The sequence below is a fragment of the Saccostrea echinata genome, unplaced genomic scaffold, assembly GCF_033153115.1.
Source record: "Saccostrea echinata isolate AGI-Se365-2 ecotype Australia unplaced genomic scaffold, CSIRO_AGI_Sech_v1 ptg000062l, whole genome shotgun sequence".
In the NCBI taxonomy this organism is placed as follows: Eukaryota; Metazoa; Mollusca; class Bivalvia; order Ostreida; family Ostreidae; genus Saccostrea; species Saccostrea echinata.
Genome location: NW_026889811.1, coordinates 691,917 through 706,261, shown reverse-complemented (window position 1 = coordinate 706,261; position 14,345 = coordinate 691,917). Strand labels below are relative to the sequence as shown.

The following is a 14,345-nucleotide window of genomic DNA, read 5'->3' as shown; positions in this document are numbered from 1 at the left end:
TACAAAATTTTTTAGCCTTACTCTTTAAACTTAATGCAAAAAATTCTGGTCTTAAACTCTTTACTTCAAATGAAAGGAAACAAATTAATTTCTTACTCTTGCAATATAATATACATTAAAATCACTATTTACCCTATTTACTCAGAAATCTCTTTATCTGGTCTGTTTAGTCTATTTTTTACATCTAAGACAAACTAAGCCACTGACAGAGAAGCCTCACTCGCCCACAAGCAACAGCAAAAGGATCGGTCTTAGACACCACCTTTCTCTTACTTGGGTATCAAGATCTGCAACTTACTGCCAGCAAAGCTCTTTCAGACTACCCTTGCATTGTCTCCTACTTCTTTTCACAATAATTGTCCATACACTAATTATTTAAGTCAAACTTGTACATAAATGTAATTCATAAATCAAGATTAAAAATGTATGTGCATGTGTACTATACAAAATAAGCGAATCGATCTTCAAACAATAAAAAATATGACCGAGTTTTAATCTGTAATCAAGCATCAGAAAACACTTTAACTGTCAAAAATACAACACTAGGTATATTTTTCTTATATAACATTTGAATATGTCAATTCAAGTTAAGTAAAAAAAGCAACACAATTATGCAAAACAGTAGCAACTCAGATATTTGATCTCTAATAGCCCATTTCTGTTCAATCGCTACATCATCAGGTTTGTCTCTTTTGGATTCCTTATTTATCCTAATTCTTCTGATGCTCTGCCTTTTAGACAGCTTTGATTTGTGAGTGGCACTTTTGGTGTCTAGTTCTTCGAATACTTTTTAACATTCATCAGAACGCCACTTTCTTTGGTACATCACCATTCTTTGCTTTAATGGAATCAGCTTTTCCAATCGGCGTTTCTTCGTCTTGTATGGATTGAAAGTATATGTGTATTGCACCTAAAATATGACATTGCAGCAAAAATTAGCAAAAGTTAAGAATGTCTGAAATCTTTAGTAAGATACATTATTTAATAAATGATTATTAAGATTCTTTTTCAAAACTTGAGATTACAATCACACATATATCAAATATCCAAGGTTGTAAAGTAAACCCACAGCTAGAGTAACATATACCCTTTATTGACTGTGAGCAAATTAACATTGCATTTATTTAATTCTAGACATTAACAATGAAAAAATATAATTATAAAAAATTTTGAGCTCTGTGTCCAAGTCTTTTTGAATTTTGCACTTGGTTGATCTCTTTCAGAAGTTAACAATTCTTTTCTTCCACTATCATCATATGAGCAATGTTTGAATTTTTGACTTCCAAATCAAATAAAAAAGTACATGATTAAATTAAAGTATTTTTATATAAATGATACCATCATTCACCAGATGTATTAAATATTATACAATTATGGACTCTTTTGGTGTTGAATGTGGTTTGTTATTCACCACTCACCAGAAAAATATCAATATTGACCGAGACGAAGCCGAGGTCAATATTGATATTTTCTGGTGATTAAAAAACTACATGTATATTCAACACCATAAGAGTCCATAATTATTGTTTTGTTATATAGTCCAGATTTGAATAAATAAGATATTGAAGGCTGCATGACGACACCATTTTCATTTAAGAACTTCCGTCATTGAAAATAGAAAAAAAATGTTCAGATTACAATTTGTAACTTCCGTGTTTTTCTTTCCAAGTTACGCTATGAGGAATATGTCCATATAATCCTGTGATAGGTTTAATGTATAACATTTTTCCTGCTCAGATACACAGCTGGCTGCGGCCGTTGCAACCATTGTTTACAATGTTGTTTGAGGTGTTGATTGTGATGTCACAATGCCGCTGCATGCGCACTGACCCTCTGGTAAATAAGGCCTCAAATCCGGTGATTATGTAGTGTTATGAACTGTTTGCGCTTGTATAGATTATGTAAGGACTTTAAATAGACTATATAATAATGAAGTATGTTTAACATACATTTAAATATTATTACATAAACTTTACATTTTTTATTCTAGATTAAAGATATGCTTTATACTGACCTCTAACAAATGCTCAGCAAGCTAGATAGATGCCTACGACGTACTGGCATACATGTTCAGTCATTTCTTTGTTTCCATCTGATGAAGGTCTGCAACACATGATCTCATCATATCAAATTACCTGAATTCCATTTAAAGAACAGTACTATAACTTTCATTCCACAGAAAATATTCTACATAATCCATAAACTAATACGTTTACCTTTAACATAATCATTCCAGCATTTGAAATTGAATGTGATCCAAAAATAAATTACCAAGTAATGGTATATGCATGTTCTATATCAACATTTCTTATCCACTAGATGGCTACCTCTATCATAGCTTAATTGTTGGTAGATTGTTTATTTTCTCTTGTCTTTCAGTAAAAATTTAATAAATACTTCAAACCAACAAAGGATCCAAAGGCCACATCACTCACCTGGGCAACCATGGCCATAACTTTGACCAAAACAAAAAAAAAAGGGGGGGGGGGTCAGGAGCACCTCATGGGGTCATATGTCTAGATCTTTATAACACTTGAAATGCCACACAAGTAGTGTTTTTAAGATCTGACAATTGCAAGGAACAAGAATATATGATTTAGTGTAGCCCCACCCTACTTTCGAGTGATCAGCATGTCATAGTACAATTTTCATATGATATGTATTCATATCAATACACAATATTTAAGGTGCCAAGTAGAGTTTGGTCATCTGATATCCTGTTCAACTATGTCTGACACACATGTACAGATATTTAATCACATATCATGGAAAACAATAAGGTACGATGATTTAAACAAACTAAAAGCTACTTTAATTGAGGATGCTTCAACGTAAGTTTCAATTTTTCTGGATAAATGGTTCAAGATTTTCTTTTAAATTGCCAATACATTTTCATTAAATTTGAATCATCTCCCCTTGAAAATGTTACTAGTTTTTTTATGGTTAGATAGAAAGACATTTTCATTAAATTTAAATCATCTCCCCTTGAAAATTTTACTATTTTTTTTTTATGGTTAGATAGAAAGACAGATGGAAGACGACAAAATGTGATCAGGAAAACTCGCTTAAGCTTTCAGCTCTTGTGAGCTTAAAAGTACATGTTATTAATTTTTTTCTTACTTCAACGTTTGGTTTCCACCATCAGATTTCAGTTTCCATTCAAGCTTTTGTGAATTGTCATGGGGATATCCATCATGCGCAGCAGTCTGAAAGTATACATTCACAGATTAACATATCAATTACAAATAAAACATCCTGATTATGCCTTTAAATGAAATCATTTGAAGCTAGACACAATGATAGTACATCATTTAGCTTTATCATAATACATGTTGCTTTATTATAATTGTAGCTTTAACAAAACAAGAAATCTGTGAGCCAATCATGAATGCTCAATAGTGATATAACCCCCCCCCCCCCCCCCCCTTTTGATGTGAATACACAAGTCAGTTAAAAATAACTGTGCTATCATCATGATCATTTGACAAGAAGTTGACATAACATTTAAACAAAAATGAATCCCAGTAATGTATTCCAGAAGTTAGTTACAATACTTGTATACAGTATACATTATTACAAAGTATATGGGAATAACATAAATACATATATTGCAATTACAGCAATTCTGCAAAACTTCTTCATAGCAAATTTCAAGGGACCAAAGAAAGATCTTCGCTATAATCTTAATTCATTATACGTTTAATATAGTGAATTCATAAGAAATCCTATACCGAATTTGTTATAAAACAGTCAGCTAACAGTACTTCAAACTATTGTATGTTATATACTCGATATCACCCTCAGTTACAAAAATTGTCAAGACAACCTTTTCACTTCCTTAGATGCACAATTAAAGAATTTAGTGTATAATATTTAGATTTGAACATTTAAATATTATCTAACCAATGCATTTGAAATGTCAGAAAATAATGAAACCTGCCATATATATTCATCCTTTAGCTTCATAATCATATCCATGCTACCGGATACATCTGTAACAAATTAAAAATAGAACCGATGAAATAAAGATTTTATTTCCAGAACAATTTTTTTAATTGTGGCAAATATATATGATTTACATACATGGTGAATCACAAACATATGGAGTATTTATTGATGACTCGGGTGTCCACAACCCAAATTTATTGTCAACATGAACAATATCATAAAAGGATCCATTAAATTTCTGAGTTAACAATGCAGGGATTTTTTTACACTTTGATTCCAGGGGCCGGGGCCGTCAAGATTGGGAAAAATAGCAATATTTGGTTGAAATTGGGAAAAATATGTTCATACAAATAAATAGGAAAAAACAAGCAAAAGTCAAATATTTAATCATTTTTCTTATTTTTTATAGTATAAAGCTGGCTAAAACCAACTTTAGTGATATTAAATAATAGCGGCTTTTGAAGTTCAGAAGCTTAAAAATGGCAAAGCCGCAGGGTATGATAACATTGTAAATGAACATATTTATACATTGTCATCTTTTTTACCTTTATGTAAGAAGTTCTTTAAAATAACATTTGATAGTGGGTTTGTTCCAGATGAGTGGTTAATCGGTATTGTTTGACCAATTTATAAGAATAAAAGCGATTCAACCCAGCTTGAAAATTACCGTCTTAGGCAAACTGGAGAGCCTGACATGATGCACGTTTATTTTTTAGATAACAATCCCGACTTTAATTTTTAAACATCGATCCCGCTTTAAAAAGTATGCATGCAAACATCCGTAGTATTCTGAATAACTTCTCGGAAGCCCTCGGATGGCTCGTACATCGCACATAGAGAACATAAACACCTTTTTGTCATTATTTTAATAATTTACAACTTAATACTTTTTTTCATATTGGGAATTTTTAGGTATGATTTTGGGAAAAACATGCACTTTTCAGCATTGGGAATGGGGCCGAATTTCGGCCCCAGAGAGACCCTAAAAAAATCCCTGTCAATGCTAATGTAGTGTCATCTGCATCTTCATCAAACTCCTCATCATGATCTTAAAACCTTATGTATATTTAATGAAATTTGTAATGAAAAATATTTGTTATACTTAAATGAAAAAAAATGCATTAAAATATCTTAAAATTACCTCGTTATAGCCATAAATTTGTTATATATAGCCATGTTCGTTACATACAGCGATTTTCTATAGGTTTATATAAGGACTTTGCTGGACATGAATAAAAGTTCGCTATCTGTATTTATGTTTGTTAAATTTGAGTTTTGCTGTATATAGGAATTAGAATTTAAAGCATCTGCAATTAGCAGTTGCTGAGAACTGTGACGGAAATTCGTTATGGACAAAAACATGCATGCACAGACAGACAGACAAAAACGGTATTATACTGCCCTCTCATTCTGAAGGGACCTAGCCGGGGTATAATTATTTGGCCTATAAAAAATGTTTTGTTTGGTAATGAATTCTAGCATTCTTTTAATTTCAGCTATAGAAATAATGAAATAAAACTTTTGCACATTAATTCTATTTGAGTAATACAGTACATTTGTGTATCTCTATAAAACCCCCTTACTCCTTCACTTTTGGGAAACTGTGAGCTGTTAGTAAACAAATGCGATTGTGATGTCATTTTCTACATGCAGAAAAACTACAAAAAATCAAATGCTGAGAAATTAGTACAGTCAAGTTCAAGAATACGATAAAAAATATTAAATAACAATTACACTTGATCTATTGTATCTATCATATTTTATGTGAAATCAGCGAATACTTTTTCCTTTATCAGTGAGTGTTTATGCACAATTCCATGCGCTATTCCTCCGACATGTGCGTTAATAGCGAGCGCAGTGAGGCGGCGCAAAGCGCCGCTCACAAAGCGAGCTCCATAGACAACGTGTACGAACGGAGGAAATTCGGGTTGAAATCTGCACATTGTTCAAAGAAATTTTTATCGTCCCATGTGAAAATATTCCATACTCCCAATAATCCTTTGCGGTGCATAGCAACATGGTGGCATAAGCATAGCAACAACTTACTTGATAAAATTAATCAATAACGAATTAATTCAATTTCCATGTGCCGTAATTACCCACAAAACTATCGCTTGCATCCCTGGTAAACATGACTTTGTATGTGACGTCATATTTTTGTCACTTCAACGACTTGGGTATTTCCAATTTTGTCGGAAATATCCGAGAAGTTAGGAATTTCGATACCAATGCATTGGGAGTCTGCAACGTTAGAGAATATGTACGTCAATAACGGTTTACAAAAAAAATTATGTACGATACTCAGTAAACGCGCGATAAAAGTGTAATAAGCAATGTAAAACGACATTTGAGATGTGTTGAGGTTTAGAAAATGAACTGCGCTCGCCCTAACGGTTTCACCGTCGGACATATTATGCTCATTTTTACATGTCAGTCATTTTTATGAAGGTTTTAGCCAAAGGATTATTATGACATACCATATTGAATAGTTATACAGCTAAAAATGTTTTATTTTTCGTCTCAAATTGCCCCAATATGTTACGTTGGATATAACATAGTGTGACGTTCATACATATATATACGAGTCATCTATAGATATTGAAGGTCATCATGGTCATGTTGCACGTTTTTTAGTGTTGATGTAGCTGCAGAACTGTAGCTCTCCGAAAAAATATATATTGACAGACCGGAGACTGGTCGTACATCCCAATTGTTTCAGACCAGCGAGCTAGATTTTGCAGCTAGTGTTGATGTACATGTAAATAATGACTTTTTCGCCATCTTTTTTTTCTTAAACAGTATGTTTACCTGCTTGACCTTGAGCATGTTGAGGTGCCCTTTTCTTCCCTTTCTCAAATGTCTTGCATTTTCCCCAATAATTTCATCGACGTATGAATCCGATGGTTCTGGTGAATCGAAACTATTCCATGAGCATGATAAGGATTCATCCTCCTCACTAATTTCCGATACTTGGCCTGTCCGACATGTTTGCTGCTGTTTGGCGGACTCGGAATATTTGCGATGCTGCTGCCTGATTTTGATTGGCTAATTTATAATTATGTATAGCGTGCGCGTAGAGGGAAAAATCATTTTATATTAGATAGGCCTATTTGATTTTTTGTATTATTATTTCTCAAACTTTAAAAGGAAAGAAAATTAAAAAAAAAAGATTTTGATTTAAATTTTTTGGAAGGGCAGATAACTCTATTATAAAAAAAAGAAAAACTGAGCCTGAGGTGTATATATATGATCATGACATATTGATGATTTTTTTCCTAATATTTAATTAGATATGTTAAGTAAATTAGATTTAAGTCGTCTTTAAGAATTTTAAATATATGAGCATTTATAGATAAATACAATAGTAAATAACAATCTATGATTATTAAGAGTGTAGCACAGTCCATTTTTTACAAAATTCGATATATTTGCAAATACAGCAGCGATCTCAGTATAAAGTAAAATCTCTTTCGAATTAAATCTCTCTCTCTCTCTCTCTCTCTCTCTCTCTCTCTCTCTCTCTCATGATATTCTCCTGAATCAAACGTTATATAAAAAATTCAAATATCTTTATTCATTTGGTTCATAATAAAATTGTTAAAATTTCAGGGTGGGGCACCTGTTTCATGTGTTTTTAAAGTATGTTCTACCAATATTTTTGATGACAGTGGTCTATCGCCAGAATACTTGAATAAGTAGTAAGTCTTGCGTCATTCTCAAATTAATTTTTGTACGTTCAAAATCTGATTGAATTAATATTTTATGCAATGCGTTAAGTAAAGGCTGAGAGAGAAAGAGAGAGAGAGAGAGAGAGAGAGAGAGAGAGAGAGATGATCCTTTGAAACTGGACAATTTTGGCTACCAACCGGGATCGAGTAGGTTTTAGAATAAACAGCATCAAAGTAAACAGAACAATTTGATCCAGTCTCATAATACATTTTTTTTCGACAAATCTAGATCTAGTACTACCGTACTAATAATATACATTGTCAATATTAAATTATTTCAGAGTTAATAAAAAGCCAAACAAAAGCGATATATATAGGATGCTTTAATGTAAATGTTTTTGTCTTTTTGCGATAATAAATATGTAAACAATATTTATTCTGTATAAAATAAAAAAAATTATTGACACATTATTTATCACATATATAAAATACCAAAAACATACTTAAACTTAAAGTATAAGCGGATTTACTTTTACATGTCGATTTTCTTAAACGAAACGTATAATTTCTTCTATTAAACTATATTATTCTCGATGTTTTTTGCATTAAATCTGATTATACTTATTTGAAAAATGTAGTAAATTATATCACAATATATTTTATATATAATGTAACGTTATACATAAATTAAATTCAAAACAAGAAATTTAATTAAGTAAACAAATTTATTAAATTATATTAAACGCAACTTTTCATGCAGTGAATGTAGATGGTAAATCGGGCCAAAATGATTTTGATGTAGATCCCAAATCACACACTTTTGACACAGTGCCAGAGCATTCATTTGTCATTGTTGTTTATGAAGATGTTGATGACAATGAAGTCTTTATAGCAGAGACTGGTGTCAAAATGTCAAAATGTACCATATAAGGAGAATTTTAGCAATTAGAAAAGTGTATTACTAGCTTACTTGACTTCATAAAATCGCTAAAATTACTTCATCCCAAAACTATATCCTTTTTTTTTACTGTGAAATCACAAATTATTTGTCTTGCTAAGAATTCACTTTTATTCATAATTCGAAATAATCAATGGTTTGTCTTTGCACAATGTTTTACCCTAAGTCTTAACTTTGAAATTACTTTATTCTTCAGAAGACATGGAAATGAGAATGCTAGAGACAAGCAAGAGGAATATCTGTGACAGAGTCGTCCGTCTACAAAATGAAGCGACCTGTCACAGAGATTCAATAGTAGTTGTAGCAATGAAGGATAAAATAGAAAGCCTTAAAGATTTAACGTCATCAGAACATGGCAAACTTACACCTCTTGGAACAAGACCAAAAAATATGACAAATTACAATGAACTTTCCAGTAGTGCTATTGGCATAACACCATTCAACAAAATTTCTGAGATTGAAGAAAATAAAAGTTTACATTATGAAAGTGATAAAAATAAGCAAGAGTATCTGAAAAGAAATCAAATTGGACAACATTCGATCAATTTAACTTCGAGAAAACAAAATTAATGTGGTAGTCGAAGATGGTTCCTCAGATGAGTACAGCCAAGTGATGAAAAGAAAGAGAGTTATTTATGAGGAATCATGTACAATCCAAATTCAATCAATGAATAGTTATGTTTTATCATTGACTAAGCGTTCTGATACATAACACGAGGAAGGTACAAGTGATTTAAAAAAAAAAAAAAAAAAAAAAAAAAAAAAAAAAAAAAAAACGAAATCTTTTTCTTAATTACGTACATTTGTCACACAAACTATTACTCCTGTTGTGAACTTTTCGAACTTGATTGATGTGATGAAATATAAAGATAACGAACAGTATTCAATATCGAAAGTCTAATGAAACGATACAAATGAGGTGCAGAGAAAACATGGACCTCAAAATTTAGAGGTGGGATCAGGTGCCATGGAGGAGTGAGCATCTCCTGCTGACCGGTCATAAACAGACTAAACAATGTAGATGTGCTTATACAATGGTTTTATCCTTTATGGAACAATGAGTCTTTTGGACCCTCTAATCATCGCACAGTAAAGAGGTTTCTTTCCTTGGTATTTCATGCAGTTAGAATTATCTTTCCCTAGAACTTCAATAAATTAAATTGAAATATACAATATATTTATTTGTTTGTTATCAAGTCATACAATTTACGACAAATTAAATAAACGTTGATCTGCGCATTTTTATTACAAATTAAGCACTGATTTTTGTTCACCAATACCTCGTTGTCTTTACACATTTTTCTATGTTGAAAATGAAAAAAAAAGATAAACATAGTATTTTCACCTTTATATGATATAATTGGTTTCAATATCAAAAGTAATTATAAAGAAGCCTTAAGCAAATATCTTTTTAGTTGCCAATACTGAAAGTTCAGCATTTATTGGTCATGTCTTCCTGAAAATGGAAATAAATATGTATTTTAGCAAATCTGAATATCATCTACCAAACATTTATGATGTATTATATTTTTGCGATTTTTTTTAAGTTGGTCCTTTTTGTTAGCCAAAAATAGAAAAGGTTCAAAATAGACAAGATAACAATTAGACAACTTGGAATTAATATCATGAAAGTGTCTTTATTCAGCTAATTACATAGAAAAAAGAAATTAAAAAGAGTAAAAATCAAGTGAAACAAAATTATTATACCAGGGTTGATCCAAAGTAATGTCACAACTGTCATAAAATCTTTAATGATTAGATGTTATTAACAAAATTTGACATACTATCCCTGTCCCTATCTATTTTGATTTTTTGAAAAAAATCAATTAATTATATTAAATACTTTTTAAAATAGTTAGATAAACACAACTCTAGATTTGTCTATCGCCGCGCGACAAGAATGTTTCGGACGTTGTTACATGCTTGAAGTTTTCAGCACTCATTTTCAGTTCATCTGCATTTCTCTTTAACCTTTCACGTGCTTCTTTCCAATAATCTTTACTTCCATTTTGATATAAACCGTCTTGTTTTAAGTTGAAGTAATAATATCATTTGATTTTTGTCCAAATATTATTTCTAAATTCATTCTGTTTTGTGTAAATCTAATGTATCTTCAGATTCAATGTGAGTGTCGAAGAGAAACGTCATAAAGGCGTCGTTACATTATTGACGTGCAGCGAGAGATGAGACAAAAAGTTGTGTTTACGTTTTTAATATTTCAAAAAGTTTTTTACAGAACTAAATGAAATTTAAGGCACAAAATTTAAGGCATGAAATTTGGATCAACCCACGTATAATTGTATTTTCTACCTTTTACAATAATACAAAGTTAAGTTAATACATATACACAATAAATTTGTTAATATCCTAAATATTTCTTCGGTTTGTTTCAACATTAAATAATATACATGTTCATCTTCATACACTATGAAAGGTTATAATAATGAAAAAGAGGAGGTAGAAAAAACCTGTTCTATTTTAAGTCGTAAAAATTGGCAAGAAAGCAAGCAAAAAAAAAAAAAAAACTTTGAAGAGTTGAAATAGGGGTGCCAAAGACTGAAGCCAAACACATCGAAGGATCAGAGGTATGCATAAGGGAGATAATCCTTCATTTTGAAATACATTTCTAAATTTTATCACAACATTAAATATATATCAGTATTTTCAAGCTAGAACCGAAATACTTACATGTAGCTGCTGGGCAATAGAGACTCTCGGGGACAAACAGTCCAACACGATAAGGACTGGTATAACGATTGGTATGAAATACATTTTTCAATCAAAATACAACTCATATGCATATAGTTTTATTTACAAAGAATGTCTTTGCTTCCATAAAATCTGTAAAATTTGTCTTTAGCTCAGCTATGTTAAGGAAGAAAAAGGAAAATGCGATCTTAGTACATTCTGAATACATATTATTTTAAAAAATCTTTGTAACAAAGTAATATATGTAGGAAAGGTAATAGAGATATCCATAATGGATAGGTTTGTGCTGTACTCAGTACCAGTTATATCGCAAGTCTCAATTGTGCGTCACGTGAGTGGTATAAAAATAGAATTGTTTAACTGAATGTAGAAAATGACGCTATTGCAAGGGCATACGCATGTTTTTGGAGAAAAAAAAGATATATATTAATAAAGAGTTTTCTTTTCAAAATGTAGATGATATAAGCAATTGATATTTTATATTGTATCTTAAACAATCTAATCTATGTCCTTGCACTTTTGAGGTTAATCAGGAATACATTTATCGTGTTAGCTCTTTACATTCTCTCTCTTTGTGCAGCTCCATAGCACTAGATAAATTCATAATTGTTTTAAATAAAGTATTTTATGTTCCTTAGTTTGTATAACCTTGCCAAGGAGACTGAGCTCGTTTTCTGCTCAAGGCAGGTGAAATGTGAACACATGTATTAGAATGAATACTGTCATTTATTTTGTAAATGACGAAAAGATATATACAACACAGGGGGTCATACATAAACATGTAACTTTAGTAATAACACATGTGGTGGTGAACACAATCATGACCCCCTATAATACTACATATGAAAATAGATATCTACACAAAACAACAGATAGGGGGCTAAAGGACTAGAGATGTTATGCAACACATGTACAAAAAATACATGACAGACCCCCTACTGTAAACACATATGTAAAAATAGTAACATCAATAAATTGCCTGCACACAAAAAAGGTGGGTAGCCTCAAAAACTTAGGCCACAAATCCAATTAAGAAATTATTTCCTTTTAAATTTATTGATTAGATTTAAACATTGGCGATGGTTTAATATTCATTTCAGCATTTTTGTAATTATTAAACCAATGGATCGACTCCTCTGGATCATTTGTACTGTGTCAATTCAAGGTTATTTACGTCATTTATGACACAAGATTTGCTTCTAATAACTCCTTAGAATTGTTATCAAATGTTGTGATTTTACATGCTTTTAGAAATAATTGATGTAATACATAAATGAAAGTTGTTATTTACGCATCATCATGTGGTTAGTTAAGATTTTTGCCGCTTTCTAAATTTTAAATCACAATGAAACTATCCGTGCGGTGGCTTATAAATGTAACTCGGGTCTTCCTTAATGTAGCTGAGCGACATTGATGTTGAAAGGCTGAACCTAATTCCAAGACAAGAGTTTAAGTCTTTCCATGTATCTTAAAGATATATTAACAAGTCTGCAATCAAAGGAGAGCCATTATTGCCCATCGTATTCCAAGAACATATTGAGAGAGAGAGAGAGAGAGAGAGAGAGAGAGAGAGAAAGACAGAGAGAGATTTGCATAGTTTACAACTTTTGATGGTAATCTTAAGATGAGTGATGATTTTTAAACTGCTTTTTTTTCATAAATGTATTATTCCCAGCAGTTATATTTTGAAAAGTTAACGAATTCTGTCGAGAAGATAGAAATTAAGATAGAACACAACAATCTTTTCATTTCTATTTATCAAATTATAGATTTATAATGGTCATTTCATTTTAAACCCAAAACAATCAAATATTTAAATAAGGTATTTACAAACAAACCAAAGTACACAGTACTCGGACCATATATTTTCAATTCACATGGAAGTACTTTACAAAACTATAATTCAGATTCGTAATTTCTTGGACTTACTTTGTGCAGAATCGTGGAAATATAATTCGAAATTGAAATACTATGAATAAAATTTGTTCATAAAGAGCAATTTGAAGATTATAATTACACATTTATTGCAGCAAGCTTAAAGAACTTCCTTTTACATTTCTTTACAATTCATTTTGAGAGGAAATACCAAGGAAACATCCTAAAATTTGTACCTGAACTGCGTATTTTTTCGTTGTTTCCTTGATGGTACACCATGAAACAACATAAATTCCTACTTTGAACCTACCCAGTGCAAGATATTACGAGGTAATTGAAAAAAAAGGTATTAAAGAGTATATGTATCGGAGATATCTGATAGCTGAAACAGTGTAGACGTACATAGGACATTAAATAATGTGTATTTCATTCTAAGATTTCATATACATGTAAGATGGTTGTATTCACAAGAAGAGTATGTTTGGGATCGTTATTACTGTACATTCCTATAACAGCCGTTAAGTTATATAAATGTGGAGAAAGGTAGTATAATGTAATTGAAAATAGACATAACAACCAATGGAATATTATAGTGTTTTTGCGTTAATTATGATGCTTTTTTGTGTAAAGGTGCTGCATCAACTATTACGATCATTGGAATGGTTCATGTGTTGGTATGTACCGTACTGTGTTTCTTGCAAATACTTAATACATGTATCTGAAACCGATGGTAGGTGTGTCCTCCCATTGAACCTTAAATGTTCCAAATTTCTTCGCAGAATGTCCTCATGGCACATATGGCCTCAATTGTACTGGTGAATGTATCCCAGGATACTTTGGAAAGTTCTGTCAATCAGAATGTAGCTGTGCTATTGAAATGTGTAGCAAGTCATATGGTTGTCCTAAACACAGACATGTTCCGACTGGGAAGTATACAATTGTTTTTAAATTATAAATACTTGGACAAAGGAGTATTTGTTTTTTTCTGTCTATTTTTGAAGATTTGTTTCATAACTTCCTAGTTATTCAATTTATCTAAAATTGGTTTGATAATTAATCAATGCGCAACCCTTTTAAATTTGTGGCCGAATTAAGAAGCAAAAATACTTCAGAAATTGATACTGTGAATTATTTTTTTGTCATTGTGGAGATAGCATTAAAATGATGTTCCAATCAAAGTTAATACA

The 14,345-nt window shown here is 31.3% G+C and overlaps 1 long non-coding RNA gene across 2 annotated transcripts; it reads right to left on the bottom strand.

The window, feature by feature from the left end:
* Positions 1 to 136: 136 nt before the first annotated feature.
* Positions 137 to 6,931, bottom strand: LOC133175213 (uncharacterized). Of its 2 annotated transcripts, XR_009719250.1 has the most exons (5): positions 6,757 to 6,931; positions 3,937 to 3,992; positions 3,121 to 3,206; positions 2,015 to 2,103; positions 137 to 910 (listed from the first exon to the last, which is right to left on the bottom strand). It is a non-coding gene; the product is annotated as an uncharacterized LOC133175213 (long non-coding RNA). The 2 variants fall into 2 exon arrangements; XR_009719249.1 differs by lacking the exon at positions 3,937 to 3,992 and having other exon boundaries at positions 6,757 to 6,921.
* Positions 6,932 to 14,345: the final 7,414 nt, after the last annotated feature.